Genomic DNA, 20,417 nt, shown 5'->3' with positions numbered 1-20,417 from the left:
ATGAAATTTAAGATGCTGAAAAATTACCTTGCCCATCAATCAGCCCTTCAGCCCGCAGCCTCCGCGCGGGGCCTCCCCTCCCGCCTGCAGGCAGCAGCCTCTGCCCCGAGCCCCCGCTCTGCCGAGACCCTGCCGGCAGCGGCAGCCGCGTGTGCCGACGGCGATAAATCCTGCTAACGGACGGGCTGCGAGAGCCATTTCCAGGCTGCAGCACACGAGCAGCAGCAGCGAGTGCCCTCCCGGACGGACCCACATCCCCACACCACTTGCTTTGGGGGCTGCAGCCCGCCCAGGAATCACACAGTGGCCATCAGTGGCCACTTTCAGAGCGCCGTGCCACCCCGTGCAAGTGCTTGTGCAAAGCCACCATCAACAAAAGATAATTGCCGTGCCGTGCCGTGCCGTGCTGGGGGAAGCAGGGACACGGGTGCCGCAGCTCACCACAGCAGGGCTCGGGGGGAAAGAGGGGGTTGGGGGCATCTGAGCCGAGCCAGGGGTCCGGGGCAGCACGGTCCGGGCCCGATCCAGTTGTCAGCCATGCGTCGGAGGCTCCCGGCACAGCAGGATGATGATGCAGGTAGAGCAGCAGCGAGAAGGCACCGAGATGTTTTCACGCTGTGCTGGCCTTTTTCTGTCAAAACAAAGCAGGACAGAAAATGTGCAGCTTTTTTGACTAAAACCTCACATTCTCTCTTGCAGATAAAATTTCACTCTCTGGTTTGGTGGTGGTTTGTTTTTTTTTTAACCAGAATAACCTAAAACATTTCAGAAATGTGCTCCGTAGCCCAGCCCCAGATGCCTACCAGCATCTTCACCCCCGGCCCCAGACCGCTCCTCCCCACCGCTTCCCGCCGTGCCCATGTGTCCCATCTCTGGACCGGGATCGCGGTGGCTGCAGCTGGAGAGAGCGGGACACGTCCCCGGGCAGGGCCCCCCTGCCCACCCAGTGTTTCCATGATCAAACCCTGGGAGACCTGACAGGAGGGGGGGACAGGGGGAAGAGGAGCCCGTGCCACGCTGGGCACTCGGATTGTCCCTCCGGCACCGGCACCGCTGGTCCCTGCTCTCCCCAGGCCTGGGGGCACCCCCCATCTCTGCCTCTTTGTACAACCTGGGGTCAGAACCCCCCCCGGGGAGCAGCGAGGTGCCTCCAGGCTCGTTGCACCAGCTGTAAACTTGGGCCATCGTCCCTTTAGGAGTTTTGTCACCTAAAAATACCGCCTGTGTTTTCCTGCACAGTGTTGTAGTTTGTAATTGGTGCTTATAAATATATGCACATATATATACACACACACACACGGAGAAGCACAGCTGAGCAGGTTGGCTATTTAAAGCCCGGCGAGGAGGAGGACCAGCGCCAAGCCCGGTTTTTGGGAAGGGGCAGAGGTGCCAGGCGAGGACACAGCCCCGTCCCGGCGGCTGCGCTCCGGGGTCACGCACCCGGCGCCTGGAAAAAATAGGAGCGAACGTAGGGGTTGGAGGAAGTTTAAATCAACAGTGGAGGTGGCGCAGGGGGAGCCGCTGAGTCCGCCTCTGCGGTACCAGAGCGGTGGGTCACCCCCTGCCCCAGGTACCCGCTGCATCCCACGAGACCCCCCCGAGGGGCACGGCCACCCCGGAGCAGCGGCGTCCCGCAGCCACGGGCAGACGGGGCTCACGCCGGGGGACGTTCAGCGTTGGCAGATGCTGAATGCCAGGATGGGGGGGTGCCCCGGCGGCACCTGCTCTGCCCTCGCACCTGGGGACAAAGGCAGCCACTGTGCCGGGAAGGGGACACCCCCGCCAGCTGAGCCCCGTCCTCCCCGGGGACTTGCGCAAGAGAAACCCCGTCCCTGCCAAAGCCAACACGGGCTGCAGCCTCCGCGGGAAGAGGCAGCGCGGCGGCCAGAGCCCTCGCTCAGCCCCAAGCGCAAACCACCTCCTGCCAGCTCGGATGCCGCGGCTTTGGGGGTTTTTGCTTCCTCCCCACCGCGTTTGAGTCAGCCCTTTGGGCCGCGCGCCGGGAGCAGAAGCCTCCACAAGCACTTCCGCGCGAAGCCACCGCGTTTCCCTTCGGTCCCACCCCGGGGCCCGCGAGGAACCGAGTGACCCTCGATGCCGCATCTGCCGTCCCTGCCCCGGGACGGGCGGTGGGGGCCCCATCCCGCACGGCTCCCCTGGCCGGCAAACGGGGGGACAGGGAGCCGCTGGCCCCCAGCCAGCAGAGCCGCTGGGCAAACGAGGAGCAGTGCTAACGAGCCGGCGCAGCCTGGGTCCCACATGTCTAGTGGGACACCTCCCACCAGCCCAGGTTGCCCCAAGCCCCGGCCAACCTGGCCTTGAACCCCTCCAGGGATGGGGCAGCCACAGCTTCTCTGGGCAACCTGGGCCAGGGGCTCACCCCCCTCACAGCAAACAATTCCTTCCCCAGATCTCATCTCAATCTCCCCTCTGTCAGTGTAAAACCCTTCCCCCTCGTCCCATGGCTCCCCTCCCTGCTCCAGAGTCCCTCCCCAGCTTTCCTGGAGCCCCTTTAGGGACTGGAAGGGGCTCCGAGGTCTCCCCGGAGCCTTCTCTTCTCCAGGCTGAACCCCCCCAGCTCTCTCAGCCTGTCCCCACAGCAGAGGGGCTCCAGCCCTCCCAGCATCTCCGGGGTCTCCTCTGGCCCTGCTCCAAGAGCTCCGTGTCCTTCTGCTGTTGGGGACCCCGGAGCGGGAAGTCCACGTCCAGCACCGCCTGGGACATGGTGCCTGGACACACCACGTGTCCCCGCGCGATGGCACGGTGCAGGCGGACGAGACCTTGGGCTGTCCCGTGTGGCAACACCTCCAGACATCCCCACTCTCACCGAGCTCCATGGGCTACAGCCGTAAACCCTGACCAGTGCTCCCAGTGCAGCAGGGATGTACCTGCCGCAGGCTCAGCCCCTCTCGTCCCCCGACAGCCACCGCCCCCCGCCCGGGGCCAGCTGGCAGGTGACGATGCCGGGGCTTTGTCTCTGGCCTATGATGTTGCCCATGATTTATAGGTCATTTTACAGCAGCTGTAAAGGGGCTGTAAATTATAGGAGGGGCATAAATTAGCCACGGACCCCTTTACTGGCCATAAAGATCTAAGGCCCACCACAGCTGCCTTTGGCGCTGGCACCCCGGGAGCATTCCCGAGGACAGCCCGGGGTGTCTCCAGCCAGGCCAGCGGGTTCGCGCCGAGTTATTTAGCACGTCTCAAATAAATAGGCCCTTTTATTCCAGCAGGGCCGCGGAGCCGGCGGGTGACAGGTGGGGAGGGGCCGGTGCGATGGGGGCAGCCCTGGGGGGGGCCAGGCGCTCCCAGCCAAGTCCGGACCTTTCCCCCTTGCTTTGTTGGGACCCTCGGTGCCGGGACCCCCAGCCCAGCCCCCGGAGGGTTTGATGGTCCAGCCCAGCATCCGTCGGCCAAGATGCCGCAGCGGGATGATGCGGAGAGTAGAGGGGCACGGCCGGAGCGTGGCGGGACCAGGAATGCAGGCAGGGATGCGCGCAGCTCCCGCGGCCGCCCCGGCTCACAGCGTGCGGGGGTCTGCGGGCAGCCCCACATCCCCCTCGGAATGACGCAGGGTCTGCTCCTCCCTCACCTCCCGCCGCCCTCGGCACGCTCCCCGTGCGCCAGGTCCCCCAAATTCCTCCGCCGGCCGCCCTGCCCCGGCAGCAGTTGGTGCCCTGTTGTTCTCTGACGTGACCCCGTAGCACAAACAGCTCTGCAGCTCCTCGCCGTCCCCTTAATTACATTATGTCTAACGAGAAGGATCAGGCGGAAGGGATTAAACTTCGAATCTGCTTCCGCGGTCCCGGCGCACAGGGGAGAAAAGCAGCTTTATCCGTTCAAAACGGGAGTCATTTTTCACACCAGCTCCAATCCCGGCGCTAATCTCCTTAGTTTGCCCAGGCAGGGCAGGCAGGGCAGGCAGGGCAGGCAGGATGCTCCCAGCCTCAGGGTCTTTCCTTCCTTATCCAGCTTTGTAGCCTGCAGACAGTGATGGAGGTGACGGAGCCATGACGGGGCGGGCAGGGGACTTTGCAAGCCCTGCCCCAGCGCTCGAGGGACCCTTTCAGTGGCTTCTCCCCGGTCTCCACCTGTGCGACGGTCACCACTGGACCAAACAGCACTGGGGAATTTCAGAGAGTTGCCGGTGGCTCAGCATTCCCCCTGCCTGGGGCTGCAGCTGCTCTTCCCGCCCAGTTCCGCATGGACGGAGCACGGGAAGCACCGGGTTGGGATGGAGCCTGTTCCCAGGAGCTTCAGGGAAGAGCTTCCAAGCACTGGGGTCCACGCAGGCACAGTGGAGCAGCCGGTCCTCAGGGCCACCCAAAACACCGTGCTGGGCACAGGGTGAGCCCCCGCGGCTGAGGAGGGATGGAGCCGGGCAGGGAGGGCTGCGGAGCTCCCACGGCTCCAGCAGGACCCAGCGCACCGCAGGCGATGCTGCAACCCCCGGCAGCTGCACCACCGGCTGCCGTGGGAGCGCGGGGACGCGGGGACGGGGTCTGGCTGTCACCACCGCTCCCAGCATCTGCTCCACATCTCAGCCCCTCTGTAGCTGTGCCAGGGCAGCTCGGGACACCAACCTGGGCAGCCCCGCGGCCAGCGGTGGAGTGGGTGACTCTGGAGAAGCAAAGCGCCTGGGCAGGATGGGCAGCCGTGGGAACCGGGCTTGGCAGCCGCTGTCCCCACGTGCCCTGTCACTTGAGGTGGCCCGGCATCTTGCAGAGCTGCGGCCTGGGGGTGCGTCCACAGGAAAATTTGGGCCACTTGGCATCTGCAGGTTGTTACGTTACACAAACAGGGAGATGATTGTCTGGGAAGTGCCCGGCTCTAGAGAGGGTAGGGATTGTTTTGCCCAGCGACTCCGTCAACCGGAGCGAGCCCCTCACGTGGGCATCCCTCCAGGCTCTTGGGCTAGTGATTTGCATGATTATTCAGCATGAATTTGCTTTTGTTATGGAACAGGGCATAGCCAGGGGTCACCGTTTCTGAAGAGCAGCGGTGCTGCGGGCTGGCAGGCGGAGCAGAGCTGCCGGAGACGGGGCCGCAGCGGGTCAGCGGCCGGGCTGACACCCCGCGGCAGCAGCGTCACCCCTCAGCTGTCACCTCGCGGCAGCCGCGTCACCCCTCGCACCGCGCAGGCTGCAACGACGAGGGCGGTTTTTGTTCCGAGAGGCTGCAGCATCACCTGCCTCCCCCAGGCACCCTCTGCCCAAACTGCCCCGGAGAGCTCTGGCCGGGCAGGACCGTGCAGGGCTCCCTCCCCGGCCGGGCTTGCCCCTCTCGCCTCCACTGCACTCCGCCACACCGCTGCACAAGCCCATGGCTCAGCCACAGGCTCCCAGGGCCACCCAGCTTCCCCGGGGAATTCAGGCATGTGTTTCCCTGCGGGTCTCCCACCGCGGCTGCTCGGGACGGTTTGCTGGGGGTAAGGGCTGCTCAGAAGCGGAGTTTTCCAAGCTTCGGTGTAGGACTTGAGTTGAGCCTTCCCAGCGCTGTGCCGGGTGCGGAGCCCTGCGGTAATTCCCTGGGGAATAAGGGAAAGCGCGGAATCGGTGGCGTTTGCAGCCTGCCTGGCCGAGCCAGGTCTCTGACGGGAGCAGACAGACACCCCCGGGGCAAAGGGCCCCCTTCGATGTGCCGAATCCGACCCCGCAGCCGCCCGGCACGTTCTCCCTGCAAACGCCTGACCTTGAGGTCTCTCAGGAACAACAGGGAAAACCTCTGCCCCCCGGCACGGGCTCTGCACAGAGAGCCCCTTGTGCTGCATGGCAGCAGTGGTCACGCTCCCAGCGTGGGGACTGGGCTGCCGAGGGGACGGGCACGGGGAGATGTCCCAGCGATGCTCTGCCAAACCGTCCCCAGGAGCCGCAGCGCTGGGACCGGTGGGTGCAGCCACCGACCCCCCGGCCCGGAGCCGGCTGCCGGCGGGTGCTCGCTGTGAGACGGCGGCAGTAAATCTGGGCTCGTTGCTGGAGACCCCAAGGAGAAGCATCTGCAGCTTGTTTTCAGCCTGAACTCCTGTAAAAAGGGCACCGTGCCTATAAATCCATCACGGGGAAGCTTCCTGGAAACACGGTTCAGCTTCTGTTCCTCTAATTCCCCCTGCACAGAGCCCCTACCGCTGCCAGCGCAGAGGCAGGGGGAAACGAAGGGGTTTTACACATCTCTGCAGCCCGCCTGGCCGGGTCCCCCCACTGTCACCCCCTGCGCGCTCAGCAGCGGGGACGGGAGCTCCCACCCTTTGGGTTCATACCCTGGGAGCCGGCCAGAAGCCCCCGCCAGGGCCATCCTCCGGGCCAGGCCGTGCTCCGCGTCCTTTAGCACCAAACAGTTAAAACAGGCTGCAAAGCCTTCTTGGAAATCACAGCCCATCAGCAAAGAGAAGGGTAAATATTTTAAAGCCAAATATTGGCAGGCGGGTACACCAGAGGATGCTTCCTGCCCCTGCAGGTTAAGCCTGAAGGAATTAATCAATAACAGTCTAATTTAGGAAGCTTTTAGTCACCTGTGCAGCTCTTGCTCTCTCTCTATAGGCACCACTTGCCCACCCCAGCACTGTGGGGGGCTCTTCTGAGCTGCTGCTGAGGGTAAGGCTCTGGGGAGAGACGGGGAGCTCTTCAGCTTGAGCTGCAGGTCCCACGCTAAGCGCTGCTGGCGGCGAGGATGGGGATGCTGGCGGCGAGGATGGGGATGCTGGCGGCGAGGATGGGGATGCTGGAGGCGAGGACAGGGACGTGGGGGGCTGGAGCTGTGTCCCGGGGCTGCGGGGCAGGCGTGTGTTTTCTGCCATCCCTCCCAAGGGGTCAACCCTGCTCCTGAGTTTACATTCCTGTGTGATGGGAAACGTGATACGGCAGCCCCCCATCGTTACTGCCTGCAAACCCGGGGGTGACGCGGGGGCTGCGGGACCCAGGGGCTGTGGGGCTGGTCCCTTGCTGGCTGGGGGTGGCACGTCCCCGCTGCAGCAGAGACAGGGGGGCTTGGAGGGTCCCCTCTCGGGGCTGGCGTGGGGACCTTCCTTCCCCTTGGCTGGGGGCACACCTCGGCCACAGGGACGCGTGCTGCAGCCCTGCCGGGTGGCTCTCCAGCGTGAGGGGGTGGGTCTGGGCAGGTCTCCCAGGGCCTGGAGAAGGCGATGGGGAGGATGGGCTGTTGCAGAGGATGGGGAGGGTTGCTCAGGGTGGGGTGACCGAGGCAGGAAGGGTTTTGAAAGCAGGTGGTGAAAGAAATGACCTGGAAAAAAACCCTAAATATAATCACCAGGGGCTCCTTATAGTGTATTGCTCTTCAGAGAGCAGGGACAGGGTGTTTCTCCTTGCTGGGGCACCCCCAGAAGAGTGCCTTTGGCCCCAGCCGTGACCCTCAGGTGTCTGTAGATGTTTCCAGCACCCGAGACCCCAAAGGAGCCTTTCCAGCCCGCGGGCTCCTGCGTGGGGCCAGGCTGCAGCCGAGGAAGCTGTTGCGGGAGCAGCGAGAGCCTGGGACCATGGAGGTGACGGAGTCCTGGTCCTGGAGGGGGGCAGCTGTGGCAGGGGGGAGGATGGGCGTGCTCCGGTGGCGCTCGGGCCAGCGTGTGGATCACTCCAAAGGGAATACTGGCCCTTTGGGAGCGATGCTCCTGCAGGGAGGGATGGAGAAGCCAGGCTGTTTGCAGAAGCAGGGAAAGGGCAAGAGGAGCCCGGCCGCCCTGGAGGGGAGGGCGAGAGGCGCCGTTAGCAATCCGGAGGGGGTTAGAGAGTTTAGGGTCTCTCTGTGGTTTGTTTTGCCTTCCTCCTCCTCCCGTTTCCAGCGTGTAGGAGGCATCTTCGTCCGGCCTCACCAGCGGCATGAGGCCGGTGTGGGTTTGGCAGAGCGAGCGGGCACAGCTCTGCCCCGCTCTATAAATACAGCGCTGCTCCGGCGCTGTCTAGACAGGAAGCAGCCTGAGAACCGGAGAAAACTCCCCACGTTAAAGGGGACCGGCAGCCCGTGCTGGGAGCGCAGGGAAAACCGGCTGCCGAAATATTCAAACGTGCCCAGGAAGCTCCTCTGAAAGGGGCTGCAGACCCCGGGAGCCCGCTCGCTGCCAGGCTGGGTGCCGGGATGCCTGGATGGGGTGAGGTCCTGGCCCCAGATCAGCCGGGCAGGAGCTGCGGTGTGGCCGCCACAGGCAGTGCGGAGCTCCTCCTGCCCTCCGCGTCCAGGTCTCATCCTTCAAAGGCTTCCAAAAAACCTCCTTCCCACGTCTGGGAATGGGGAGAGCCCTGCACCAAGCACCCCGCTTCCCAGTCCAGGGGAGCCATGGCCCTGGGTGAGGCGCAGGAGGATGAGGAGGCAGCGTGGATGCTCCACGGAGCAATTCCATCAGTGCAGCCACAGCCACCCTCTCCGTCCCGCTCTGGCCTCCCTCCCTCCCTCCCAGCCCTTCAGCCTCCTCTCCTCCCGCCGAGCTCTGCGAAGCCGCACGTCTGGGAGCAGCTCCCAGGAGCGGATCCACAACTGCTTGGGTCCCTCCTTCCTTCCAGGCTCTGAACCCGCAAGTTTGCTTTGCATTGCTCTCATTTTGTACCCTTGCAGGGGAAAGTCCTCATCCCAGTTGTTTTGTTGCTGGATGTGGCTTTTTTCACTATAAATATCCAAGCATTGCTTGAAAGAAAAAAGAAAAACAGCTCTAGGTAGTGGGAGAAAAATCATAGCCCATGGGTAATGACACATAATTACAGCCTTTCTCCTGATGAAAGGAGCTGCCACTGGGCTCTGAAATGACAGCATGCGGAAAACGCTATTATCAGATTATTTGAATGGCAGAATCTTTGCAGCAACAAGAAGGCAAAGTGTGCCCAGCGCTGGGGAGGAAGAGCAGCCGGCACCGTCCTCGGCCCATCTCGCACGGGATGCGAGAGCCGGAGGGGCAAATCCCGCGGCTGAGCGGATCTCTGCCGCAGCCCAGGCTCTTTGCTGCCCCTGGAAACTTGTGCTGACCCTGCTGGCTAGGGGCACCTGTCCCCGTGTCCCCAGTTGCCAGCAGGGAGAGGGGCTGCAGCAGCCCCGTGGGCTGGGCTCTGCGGGCGCCACCGCGGGGGTGCAATAAGGGGCCCGTCCTCAAGGGCCGGGGGAGATCTGCCCCAGTGACTGGGCTTCTGCTCTTTGCCTGTACCGCCATAAATACTGCAAACCACAGTATTTGTTATCTGGAGCTTCCTTCTCTTGCTAAGGCAAGATAAACGGCCAGAGGAGGCTGCTGTTATGACTCTGATCGACTTCGGCACCTTTATCTGCCCCTGGAGATCTCTGGGCCCGGTGCGGAGATAGCAGGAGCCTTTCTCAGGGCGGGGAGCCGAGGGCATGGGCAGCGGCCTGTCCCTGCCCTTGGGATAAGGGCTGTCCTGGGCAGCCGTCAGGACGTCCTGGCCTGTCCCCAGGGCAGCTTGGCAGCCACTGCTCACCAGAGCGCCCGGTCCCTTTTCCCCCTCGCAGGGAGTGGATCCAGGCTTGCACCACTCCATTCCCTTGTCTCCAGGCTTGCACCGCTCCATTCCCGTGTCTCTGAGCCTGCCTGGGCGTGCGGGCACTTCCCTGGAGCCCGAGCGGCGTTGGGATGAGTAGAGCATCAGTGCAGCTAATGGGAAGTGCCGGGTGTCCCCTGGGACGGCTTATTAAACGTCGCGGCCCTGCGAGAGAGGCCGGCTGGAACAGTGTGACATTCATACACCAGCTCAGCTTCAGTGCAAGCGGGGCGATGTCAAACAAACGCAATTAATTTCCCTCTGCAAATCAATCGGGGGCCAGAAGTCAAGCCCGCCTGGTACAGGAGATGTGCTGCAGTGAATAATCGTCCTCGTGGACGGGTGATCCGTGCTTCCGAGGGCCCGCTGCTCGCCTCCGAGCAAATTAAAGAGCCTCCCCCGTGGGCTGAGGGCAAGACCCTCTGCCATGGATTATCCACCGCAGGGAGATGCTGCGGGGCTGAACCGCCTGCTGCGATGCCTCCCCGGCCACGAGCCCAGCCTGCGTGGCCCGAACCCGGCAGGTCTCTCGGGCAAGAGGTTTCTCAGATGGATGGTTCAGTCCTTTACCTGGCGGCTCTGGCAGAAGAGCAGCACGGGGAAGGATGTGGGGAAGGATGCAGCTTTGCGCCGGGAGCGCCCGAGGGGATGCAGGGCCCTGAGCATCCTTCACCCCCACCTCCCGCTGCCCCGGGGAGCCCGGGGTGGTGATGGGAGCCTGTCCTGGAGAGCCACCTGTCTGGGGATGACGTCCCTGGCTGCAAACACCCCCGTGCAACTGTCTGCCCCGATTGTTGTCTGCAGACAATAAAACACCATGTGATGTCTTAATGAGCTCCTTGGTATTTGACAATTGCAGGGGAGCGGAGCTGGCTGCCCCGGCTGGAGGGGCCAGACCCTGCCCAGTTCCCAGCACCGGTTTCTCGGCAAGCAGCCGCTGCGAAGAACCTTGGTGCGGGGGACAGAAGCAGGGGGTCCATGGGGGACAGGAAGGGAGGCTCCATGGGGGACCCGGCTGCCCGGGACCCTCAGCCCTGCCTGCCCCGGCTCTGCCCTGCGTGGGCACAGAGACCCTTATCAGCTGTGCTTCAAATCAAGATACTGCGCTGACGTTGCAGAAATAGCGAAAAAAGCTGAGCCCTTTGACGGCAAGGCAGGATGGCATGGTGGTGTGCTCTCCCTGGCTCAGCTTGCTTCGTACGGCTCCTGCTCAGTCCCCTAAACACCGTGTCTGCGGGCAGACCCCAGCGAGACTGTGGGTGCCCTGAGCATCTCTGGTCCTGCCCCCCCGGGAGTGGGATGATGCTCGGGCGCTTTGGCAGGCAGGGGCTTCTGAAGGACACATTTCCCTCCGTCACCATCAGAAGAGCAGCCAAGTAACAGCAGATGGGGGATATTACGGTGCTGTTGAGATACAACCAAGGAAGGAAAAAGCCAGTCTGGGTCGATGCTGACAGCAGAGAAACCTCTGAGCAAGGAGAGCGCTGGGGAGCCGGGCTGCAGCCAGGGCTCTGCCTGTGCCAAGACTTTACCTGGGCACAGCAGCACCCCAGAGCAGGCGAGGCGTGGGCCGGGACGGGGCTGCGTGTGGCCGAGCAATGCTGCCGTGGGCACCGACCGGCCCGGCCGGGCAGCCAAAGCCCAGCTGAGCACCAGCAGTGACTGCAGCCAGAGCCATAACGATGCTGCACTGAGCTGGAGCGGGGAGGTGGGAGAGGGGGTGTCCTGCAAAAGGCAGCACCTTGCTCCCAAATCACACCCAGGAGCTGACACTTTATCCCTGGCGCTGCTGATTTTCACGTGCCACGTTTCCCTGGGAAAGTTGTTTTTTTGCAGGCTGGAGGGCGAGCTCCCCGGGGGCTCCTGCTGGCCGGTGGCAGGGTGGCCTGGCCGGCTGCTGGCCCTCGAGAGGGGCTTGGCTTTGGGCTTGACGTAGGCAAACGCCATCCCTGCAGCCTGGCTGCCGCTCGGGAGCTGCTGGCCTTGGGGCAGCGCGCTGCGCCGCTCGCCGTGACTCAGACATTCCGAATGATGGGAAGCAGTTTGCCAAGGTCAGACAATGCACCTGGAAGTCCCCGCAAAGCAGGAGGGGAGAGCAGGGAAAAGCCAAGGGTTGTGTCTTGGCGATGAGGAAGGAGGGTGGCATGGGCACAGCCTGCCCTCGGTGCTGGCTCCCGTCCGGACACGGGTGTCCTGCCTGACCCCGGGGCTGCGTCCCTCGGTAACATCAGCACACGCTTGTGCACGCTCGGCGCTCACCACGGCGGGGCTGGCGCGCGTCCCGCCGTGCGCATCCCGCACACATGTGTGCTCTGCATCGCGCTCGACGCCACAAGGCAGGCGCTGCCGGCGCGGAGCCCCGCACCCTGATGTGCTCCGGCCTTTTCAGGGAGAGACGGAGCTGACAAAGTCTTTGTCAGTCGGATCTGCCGGGGGAAGCTCTTTGTTCTTCAGCATTTGCTCCTGCCTCCCCCTCTCCAAACCTAAACTAGATGCATCTGCTTTTGTTTTCTAAATGCAGAATTAGGGACTGAAAGGAGCCCCTTTGTAGTGGGGAGGAGGGGAGAGCTGCAGATCTTTAACTGGGAAGGCAAGGTCAGGGGGGAGCCGCTCTATTGTGCTGGGATTCTCCTCCTCCCGCTCAGCCCTTTCTGTGCCCCCTCTTCACACTCCGCTTCCCACTGGAACCACTCTGGAGACTGGGGCAACCCATGGGAGTGGGCGAGGGAGGATGGGCAGCCCCCCCAGTGCCCATATCGGTGTCGCCACTGTCGTGCCCGTGCCCGACAGCAGGGATGGTGCAGGTTCGCCCCGCGGGGGGGGTTTTGCTGATGCCGGGAGCCGGTGGGCGGCAGAGGAAGGGCCACCCCTCGGCCTTGGCTGGCGAGCGGAGGTGGCAGCCGGGCAGCGCTGAGCCTGGGGACGCACACATGTAGAGCTGGGAGGGTAAATACGTCCGCACACACACGTGTGACCCTCCGCAGGGACGCGGACGGGACGGTACCTGTCCCTGTGGGCAGGGTAGGAGGGTGCCTGCATGCACCCCCCGCTCGGTCCCACGCCGTGGGAGGAAGGGGGGCTGGCAGGGGGGCTGTGAGAGCTGCAGGCTCTGGGGGCAGAGCCCCCGGGGAGCTGCTCCCCAAAGGCCTTTGTTCCTCCACAGCCAAGACAAAACCCGGCCTCGCAAGCCTCTTTCTTTCTCCGGCTCTTTTCTGCGTCAGGGCAGCTCCGCAGCCTGCCTCCCCCTCTCAGCCGCCTCCCTGCCACCCTCCCAAGGACATGGATGGCCCAGACGCGGCCGCCAGCCTGGCACACCGCAAGTTGTTCAGCTGCTGCAGTAACTGAGACCTGCTTTAAATCTGTCTTAATCCTGTTCTTGATTAATTGCAGTTTAACGGAAACACGCCCAGGTTAATGTGAAATGAGCATCTGCACTGCCTCGAAATCGCATCACGGATGCCGCTGGCTGTGTGGAGTTGCTCAGCACATCATCCCCCCCCGGTCCAGGAGAAGGGCCAGGGGCTGGCAGGGGCTGGTGCTGCCGCTGCCGCCGAGGCACGGTGCCCCAGCCCGTCCCTGGGAGTACAGGCAGGCGCTGAACGCCGGCTTCAGCCTTGCTGCTCCTCAGTCTCTGCAGTGGCCCTCGGCAGCCCCCACCCACTCTGGGGGAGCGCGCATCTCCCTGTCCACCCTGGAGGACCCGCTCATGCTCCGCTTATGCCACCAGATGGTGACAGCTCGTGGTCACTGCTGTGCTGAGCCCGGATGGGATGCTGAGGTCAGGGATGCCGCCGAATCCTCAACCCTCCCGGGAGCAGGCGATGGTTTTCCCCGTTTTCTGCCATTTGCAAACACCTTTCCTTATAAAGGCCCAAGAACTTGTGTCCCGTTGATGCAGTCAAGCAGAAACTCACCCCCAGGGAACAGCAGCGGCGTGAGCCCGTCCCCTTTCCATCACGAGGGTGCAACCCCGTAAGGTCCATTTCAGGGCCAACATTGGGACGAGTTGGGACAAAAGCTCAGCGGGGGGCACGGCCACTCGGGAGGGAGCAGGGCCAGGAGCTGCAGCGCAGGGCAGGTCCCCCAGCTCGGGTGGGTGCCCACCTGGCCCCCCAGCAGCCTTGCTAGCCTGGCGCCTTCGGCACAGGGCGGCCTGGCTCCCGGCTGCTGGGCGATGCGGGGAGAGGATGGCAGGGCCGGGGGTGAGCGGCTGCCCGGGACCCCCAAAGGTGCGGGGGGCTGGGGTCGGCTCCGCTGCCCTGCTGTCGGCAAAACGCTCCCCGCGCTCAGCTCGCTGGGAGAACAGTGTCCCAGCAGGTGTGTTACCTTCCCCCCTTCTCCCTGTCCACACATCTGTCATCCTGGAGAGAAAATACTCCGTGGGTCTTGGCATGGCAAGCTGAACAGTTGCCTGAACCAGCAAGAGGCTGCTCCTGGAGGTGGATGCCCGGCATTTGGTTCAAATATAGCTCTGGTGATTGACAGGGCTAATTCAGCCTGTCCTCTTCCCTCTTATAACTTAATCACTTACACATTGCCTCGCGCAGGTCTTTCACTGCCAGCTGGAGATGTCTTCATTCTGGGATGCCCTGACTCGGAGCCCGACTCGGGGCTGCTCCCGACCTTGTGCTTCCTGCAGGGAGGCTGGACGGCCCTGCACCCCCCGCGTCAGCCCGGCTTTTGGGGGAGCTCTCCTGAGCTGCACAACCCGGGGCTCTGCGGGGTGGGCTCCCGTGTCGGAGAGTACAGAAGACAGGCTGGGTTCACTGGCCTGGCAATATCCCACCCTGCCCTCTGGCCTGGGGACCCGGCGCGGTCCTGGCTGAGACTGAGCAGACGGCGCATGTGCTGACAGCACATGTAGAGAGTTTTTGGGGTGCTCTGTGTCCGAGCTGCCATGTTCCTGCTCCAAACCTCGGTGAAAGGCTGCCTGGTGTACACGGCCGGGAAGGGCAGGGACTGCAGCAGCGGTGGTTCCCGCATGGCTCCCAGGAAGGTTTTGGGTCTGGCAACCCTTTAAAAAGCAGCTCACAGAAAGTGGGTGCCCTGGCCCTTGCTTTGCAGAAGGGCTGGGTGCCGGGCAGGGAGAGCGCTGGGATGCAGGTGATCCCTTCACCCCCACCTGCCCCACAGGGCCCGAGCCTTCCCCGCGGAGGCGAGCATCCCGCCGGGCATGGCGAGCAGCCTGGGCTGCTCTCGGGGCGACAACCGCCCCCAAAACCCAGCGGGGACCCCAGCGGTGAGGCTGCCGGCAGCCCGGGGTCTCCGGGGAAGGCGGGCAGCCCGGCGGCGACTACAAGCCCCATCAGGCCGCTGAGGAGGAGGAGGAGGAGGAGGGAGGGAGGAAGGCGGGGGAGGAGCCGGGAGGAGGCGGCGGGGCGGGGCGGGGCGGGAGCGGCTCAGTCCGGCGGCGGCGGGCGCTCGGCGGGGACGCGGCGGCGTCGGGCAGCGGCAACGGCAGCGGCCGTCGGGGCGGCTGCGGCTCCGGGAGCGCCTCCCGCCGCCACCTCGGGGCCGGCCCCGCCATGGGGCGGCCGCTGTGAGCGCGGCGGCGGCGGGGCTGCGCCTCTCGCCCCGGCCGGGGCTCCCCTCCATTGTTCCCGGGAGCGGCGGGCACCGAGCCGCCGCCGTCCGCGGGGCTCCGGTGAGTACCGACACCGCGCTCCGCCCGGGGCCGGCAGCGGGACGGCGGCGGGGAGCGGGACCGCGGGGCAGCGCTTTGTGCTCGGCGCGGATGGCGGCGGGGGCTCGATCCGGGACCTGGGGCCACCCCCGTCCCGCGGGGACCCTCCCCCCGGTGCTCCCGGGCCTCACCCCCCCGGTGCGCCCAGAGCCCCCCGGCGCGCCCATGGCGGGGCCGCTCGACGGCGGCCCCGGTTCGCGGGCACCGGGACTGGGAGCGGCGCGGGGGGAGCTCCGGTTTTTGGGCGCTGGAGGTTTGCGGACGCCGGGGGGCCCCCGGTTTGCGGGAGCTGGGGGTGTGCGGACGGCGGGGCGGTCCGGTGGGCGTGTGTCGGGGGCCCCGGGTTGCACCCCCCGGGGGCTGCGGAGGCCCCGGGTGGCAGCCGGAGCCGCTCGGCGGGCGGCAGTTTTGAAACGCGGTCGGTCCGAGCCCGTCCTTCGGGCCGAACCGGGGCTGGAAACCCCCCGCAGCCCCAGCCCCGGGGCGGGCGGGGAGCCGAGCCCCCTCCGGCTGCGGGGGAGCCCGGACGGGGGCTGTTTTCCGAGTTGCTGCCTGGCCCATATTCCCGAAAAGTTGCTGAGCGGGAACCTCGCGGCTTCCAGAAGAAGGTGGAAAAGGAGCTGGGGTTGGTTTTGTTTAAGATTTCAGATCCTGGGCCGTTGCGGCGGCCACCGGGGACCGAGAGGCTGGGAATATCGTGGTCCTGGAGTTTTGTTCCCTTTGTGTGCGCTGCCCGCGAGGAGGTGGGGGACCCCGAGAGCCTCCTTTATCCAAACTCTCTGCGGGTCTCTGGGAATCGCTCTGGTTCGTGCGTGGCGAAGGCGAGGGGCGTGCGGCGTGGCGGCCTCTGCGATGCCCAGCTCTCTGCTGGGCCGACGCGCACAGCCCCAGTGCCCGGTTGGCTTTTGGGGGGCGGGTTTGGTTGCGGCGTTGGCGATTTTTGCTGTCGGGGCGGCGAGCGGCGGTCGCAGGCAGCCGGCCCCGCGTGGGGAAGGAGCAGAGCGTGTCCATGTTGGGCTTACGCCGAGGAGCGCTGAAGCCTCCCCGCCATTCCCTCCTCTGCCCGGATTGTTGGGTTACTGCCCCGTGCCTGGAGTGTCACGGCTGGCTGGCGCGGCTTCCTTCCCATCAATGTTTAAACCCCAACGCTGCGGATCGCCCAGCTGCCCGCCTTAATAAAACAGGCGAGTTCAGGTCTGCCAGGGTCCCAGCCCGGGTGAAATCGGGATTTGCGCGGAGGCGGGGGTGTGCTCTGGCTGGGTGCAGACCAGCTGGCTGCGAGTGTGCGTGCGGGGCTGTGGGGGCGCGGGGGGCAGCCCCCCTGCCCAGCCCAGCCCCGGGGATGCTGCAGGAGCCCGGGCCCCGTGGACCGCTCTGGCTAGCAGCCATTTTCCCCACACAGGAGCACTTCCTCCCTTAATCTCTGTGGTCGCTGGCACGCACTGTTGCCTTTTCGTTGTGTTGCTCGGAGAGGATTAAAATAGTCCCTGCCCTGGCGGGGTGAAGGCGGGAGCAGAGCCCTTGCAAAAGCTGCATCGGTCGGCTCCGGGTTCGCTGCGCGCGAGGTGCCTGCCGTGGGAGCGCTGGGAAGGAGCCCGGGTTGCTTTCGGGTGTGAACTGGACGGAGCTCCCAGTTTATTTACGTGCCGAAAAATGTAAACTGGACTAGGAGCTGTATTGCCTCCAGCCCCAGCTGGTTTCCCCCTGGTGCCCACAAGCCCTGGCTGCTGGAAGGGGCCACTCCGCTGGGGCTGGGTCATGGATGCTCGTCCCATCCCGGTGATTCAGCTTTCTCCCCTGTTGGGGACCTTCTGCTTCTGGGCACGAAGGCAGATGCCAACAGTTGGAGATACGCCTGCTGTGTGTCCTTCCCCTCCCAGCGGCTTTCCTAGCAAAACCCCCATCCAGCTCCCTCCCGGGCTGATAACACGCCTCTGCCTCTTCCAGGGGATGGCAGGCTGTGGTTGTGTCCCAGTGTCCCTGTCCTGGACCAGTCCCCTCCCAGGGTTGGTGGTACCAGCCCGGTGCAGATTTTCAGGTACCAATTGATGCCCCGTAGATGTGAAAATCAAGCCCTTGGGCAGGGATCCCTGAATTTGAGGGTGCTTCTGAAACTGATTGGGTTTTACAGACATCTGTGTATGAGGCCGGGCCTTTCCCCATCCCTCCTGCCCCACATCCAGGCTCTCCCACTGCTGGATGCACGCAGTGAACGCCGTGCTTAGAGATGCCCCTGGTAGCTGCGAGGCTGCAGCACGCATGGCCGGGAAGGGTTAACACAGTATGTGTGCTGCGCAGTTGGATATTTATTTTTCCAAGCATGCATCTGCTTTAGGCATTATAGTTTTTCCCTATAGTTACATTTGCAGTCGTGTTTGCTTTTTATTTCAGCAAATACTTGGTTCCTGACCCGAGCCGCAGGCTGGGGCAAGGAGCGCTGGGCGAGGGAAAGGCTTTTCTCCGCATCGCCCACGAATTTTGCCTTTGGCGTGCCCTTCTTCTTCCCCAAGGGCGCCTGGAGGGCTGCTTGTGTTGAGCCTCAAAGAAAAAACAAGTCTACTTTCTGTGTTTTTGGAGCTGGAGGGGATCTGTGCCAGGGAAGGGCTCCCACTGGCAGTCACCACCCCTCGGCCCCGAGCTGGGTGCAGCCCCCGCCGTGGGCTCCCGAAGCCTTGCAGACCCGGGAGCCGAGCTCAGACTCTTCTCCCTGTTGGGTTTGGCCTTGCCGGGTTGTTTTTCTGCCGGCTGCGTTACAGGCTGGTTGCTGGCGCCGAGGCACCCCGGTGCTCGCCTGCCTCCGGGACAGTGGTGGGTGCTGCCCAGGCCAGCTCTGCTCCAAGGGGGAGGTGGGGGCCGAGCTGCCCCGCTCCAGAGCCCCCCCAGCCCCACCGAGCCGGCCGTCAGCGGGGACACCCAGAGCCTGCTGCGGGGGGTCGATGGTACAGCATCCCGGGGAGCCCCAGGCTGGGCTCCCACCCCCGGGTACCCCAACCGGGCACCCTGCTCCGGCACCCGCTCCTGCTTTTGGCACCTCGGATGCATTCCTGGGGATGAGCCACGGGACGGGAAGGGGCTTCCCCACTCCACTCAGCTCAGAAACCTTCGGCACAGGCTGCTGGAAGGTCCCGTCCTGTGCCGTGTCCCCAGGATGGCTCAGCCCCGGTGACTCACGGCCATGGGAGAGGCGAGAGGGGAAAGTGCAGCCGGCGGGGTCCCCGAGGACAGCGGGGGAGACAGGTTACACGGGGCTGCTTCTCCTCAACGCACGGGTGCACAAAGGCGGCCGGAGAGCATCTTCCCGGGTGTGCGGGGAGCCTGTGCCCAGGTGGGCGCAGGGGTGTCCGTCACCGCTCCGAAATAGCCCCGTGGGTGTAATGGCCGGCTGTAATTGCAGCCTGGGAGGCAGGTCTGTGAGGGGCAGTCAGCCCTGGCTCCTCTCTGGCTGCTTCCATTTTTAGTCGTCAGAGTCCACCCCAGAGCAGTAAATTGCAGAGTGCCGGGGCCGCGGCAGCGGGGACGGTGCCCGGTGGGAGCCGGAGACCCCCCCTGCCAGCGCTGCCGTCCTCCCGAGCGCACGGTTTCCTGTTGGGATTCCTATAAAAGCCGTATAAACGCAGGGAAGAGCCATGCCGTTGTTCGCGCAGGTAGGAGCGCTCTCGCTGCCTCGCCTCCTTGCCGGCCGGGTGCAGGGGAGCCCTGGGGGGGCAGGGACAGGCGCTGGGGGGGCTCCCCGAGCTCCCTTTTCCCCTGGGAAGGAGGGGAGGGTCTGCGCTGCCCCGTCCCTTCAGCATCCTCTCCTCCCCGAGCAGCGGGGATTCCTGGGGTGCTGCAGAGCCTGCCCGAGGGGAGCAGGCAGGATACTGGGTTTCACCCCCCTTGGGCAGGACGCGTCCCTGTCCCGCGCCTGCCTGCTGGCACTGCTGCCACCGCCCCGTCTGCCATGGCTCCTGCGTTCCCTCTGGATCTTGGCATGCATCCCTCCCTCCCAGTGACTCTCCCAGGCGCGGGGCAGCGCTGGGCTGCGAGCGCTCCCTACGCCATGGAAATATGCTGCTGTCGAGCCCCTGAATCAGCTGGAAGGCGCCCGCTCCGAGGTGTATCTGGAGAAGGGCTTTGCTGGGTGTCGAGCCAGCACTGACTCATTTTTCAGGAACTGCCGCTTCTGGAGGCTCTGCGCTCCCCTCCCTCCATCCCTCATCCCTCCCTCCATCCATCCATCCATCCATCCCTCCCTCCCTCCCCTCGGCGCGGGGCCGGCTCGGGAGGCCCACGCAGACGCTCCGCATTAGGGCATGTTCCGGGGAGCATGTGCTGTCGATAAACAAAACCACTTAGAGACAGAAAATAATTTCCAGAAATACCGAAGACTTTTTTTTTTTTTTTTTTCCATGAAGAATTCCACCTCCCCCTTCCAAACCCTGATAAATTGTTAACATTCGATAACTATTTTAAAGCGCACTGCCTGGCGCCTGGGAGCGCTGGCAGATAACGCCGGTGTTTGCCGGGTGACGCTTTCCCCTGCCTGACGGCTTGTGTCAATACTTTGGGTCCCAAATGCTCCTGCGGTGGGCAGAGCCGGAGCAGTTGGGGGTGGGAGGAGGCAGCCGGAGCCCCCAAACCGGCACCTCGGCTGGGTTTCCTTGGGCTGCGGAGGCTGCTCGGGGGGGTCTGAGCTCCGCGCGGCACCCGGTGTTAAACCAGAGCCCTCTGGGGCTGGTGCTGGCGGCTTCTGAGCCCATCCCTGGAGAAAAGCTTCGGGCGAGGGGAGCGAAGGGTCTCGCTGGAACAGGAGAGGCGGCGGCCGGGTGTCCGGAGCTCCGACGGAGCAAGTGCGTGGGGAGGATGAGTAGCGGCTTATTACTCACTACGATTATTACTCAGTGTTTTTAACAGCGCACGTTTTAGGCAGGCGCCTTATGGCAAAAGGAAGCGCTGGTTCCCGAGGCAGGTGGGGAACGGCTCCGCACGGGGCTGCGGGAGCAGGAGCCGGTGGAGAGAGGAACCGGGTGAGCTGCGGATACTGGGCGAGGGCTCCGGGGCACGGGGGGACGGCCGCTCCCTGGGGAGGCGCGCTGGCCGCCCCAGCCTGGAGGAGGGTTTTGGGGATGGTATCATCCCCTCCACACCCTGCTCCTTCCTCTTCTCCCGGAGCATCCGCCGCCAGCAGTGCCCTGGCCGGAGCAGCGCGGCCGTGCTCGGGTTGTGCAACGAACTGGGCAGGGTTCTCGCCGGCGAGCTCTTCGGCA

The 20,417-nt window shown here is 64.5% G+C and overlaps 1 protein-coding gene across 5 annotated transcripts in view; it reads left to right on the top strand.

The window, feature by feature from the left end:
• The first annotated feature begins 14,893 nt into the window (after positions 1-14,893).
• Positions 14,894-20,417, top strand: part of FGFR1 (fibroblast growth factor receptor 1) — a 29,705-nt gene continuing 24,181 nt past the window's right edge. For 4 of the 5 annotated variants that reach the window (XM_074563907.1, XM_074563906.1, XM_074563905.1 and 1 more), the window contains exon 1: positions 14,894-15,132. The gene's annotated coding sequence lies outside the window, so the exon portion shown is untranslated. Of the gene's footprint in view, positions 15,133-20,093; positions 20,178-20,417 lie in introns of those variants that run through there. The other variant, XM_074563904.1, reaches the window with a different exon arrangement.

This window comes from Larus michahellis, chromosome 20 (assembly GCF_964199755.1).
Source record: "Larus michahellis chromosome 20, bLarMic1.1, whole genome shotgun sequence".
NCBI lineage: Eukaryota > Metazoa > Chordata > Aves > Charadriiformes > Laridae > Larus > Larus michahellis.
The sequence above is the reverse complement of the archived record's forward strand: the minus strand, read 5'-3'. Positions and strand labels throughout refer to the sequence as shown.